Source organism: Triticum aestivum, unplaced genomic scaffold (genome assembly GCF_018294505.1).
Source record: "Triticum aestivum cultivar Chinese Spring unplaced genomic scaffold, IWGSC CS RefSeq v2.1 scaffold86870, whole genome shotgun sequence".
Classification (NCBI taxonomy): Eukaryota; Viridiplantae; Streptophyta; class Magnoliopsida; order Poales; family Poaceae; genus Triticum; species Triticum aestivum.
The window spans coordinates 1-905 of record NW_025300631.1 but is presented as its reverse complement, the minus strand read 5'-3'; the positions used below and the strand labels follow the sequence as shown (position 1 = coordinate 905).

Genomic DNA, 905 nt, shown 5'->3' with positions numbered 1-905 from the left:
TTCAGAACGCGCTCCTCGCGCCACAAAGCCGCCTCTAGACGCGTGACCAATGAGCAGCGAGCTAAAACATATCGCAAATGTCAAAAATAATATAACGGGGTTAATATATATCGCGCACATGCGATATGTTTGTCAGGAGGCGCAAAAAATAATTAAAAAGGGAATGCAACACGAGGATTTTCCAGGAGGTCACCCATCCTAGTACTACTCTCGCCCAAGCACGCTTAACTTCGGAGTTCTGATGGGATTCGGTGCTTTAGTGCTGGTATGATCGCATCCGACATGTTACCCCCGCCTTCGTCCCTTATGCTTGCCACTCCCAGGTCCACTGCCAAGATGATTGTCATTCTTACTACCATTACAACCGTTGCCTAATAATGGATAATGCCCTATATATACTACTTACTCCCCCCCCTCAAACACGGAGACGAGTTTACCATGGTTTCCACCCCTCCCTCTATACCGCAGCAACACGTATTTTTTTACCCCTGTCAGAACGCGCTCCTCGCGCCACAAAGCCGCATCTAGACGCGTGACCAATGAGCAGCGAGCTAAAACATATCGCAAATGTCAAAAATAATATAACGGGCTTAATATATATCGCGCACATGCGATATGTTTGTCACGAGGCGCAAAAAATAATTAAAAAGGGAATGCAACACGAGGACTTCCCAGGAGGTCACCCAACCTAGTACTACTCTCGCCCAAGCACGCTTAACTTCGGAGTTCTGATGGGATCCGGTGATTTAGTGCTGGTATGATCGCATCCAACATGTTACCCCCGCCTTCGTCCCTTATGCTTGCCACTCCCAGGTCCACTGCAAAGATGATTGCCATTCTTACTACCATTACAACCGTTGCCTAATAATGGATAATGCCCTATATATACTACTTACTCCCCCCCT

At 47.3% G+C, this 905-nt stretch overlaps 2 non-coding genes across 2 annotated transcripts; both read right to left on the bottom strand.

Moving 5' to 3' along the window:
• Window positions 1-160: 160 nt before the first annotated feature.
• Window positions 161-279, bottom strand: LOC123179299 (5S ribosomal RNA). Its single transcript, XR_006490263.1, has one exon. It is a non-coding gene; the product is annotated as a 5S ribosomal RNA (ribosomal RNA).
• A 371-nt stretch (window positions 280-650) lies between these two features.
• LOC123179298 (5S ribosomal RNA) lies at window positions 651-769 on the bottom strand. Its single transcript, XR_006490262.1, has one exon. It is a non-coding gene; the product is annotated as a 5S ribosomal RNA (ribosomal RNA).
• Window positions 770-905: the final 136 nt, after the last annotated feature.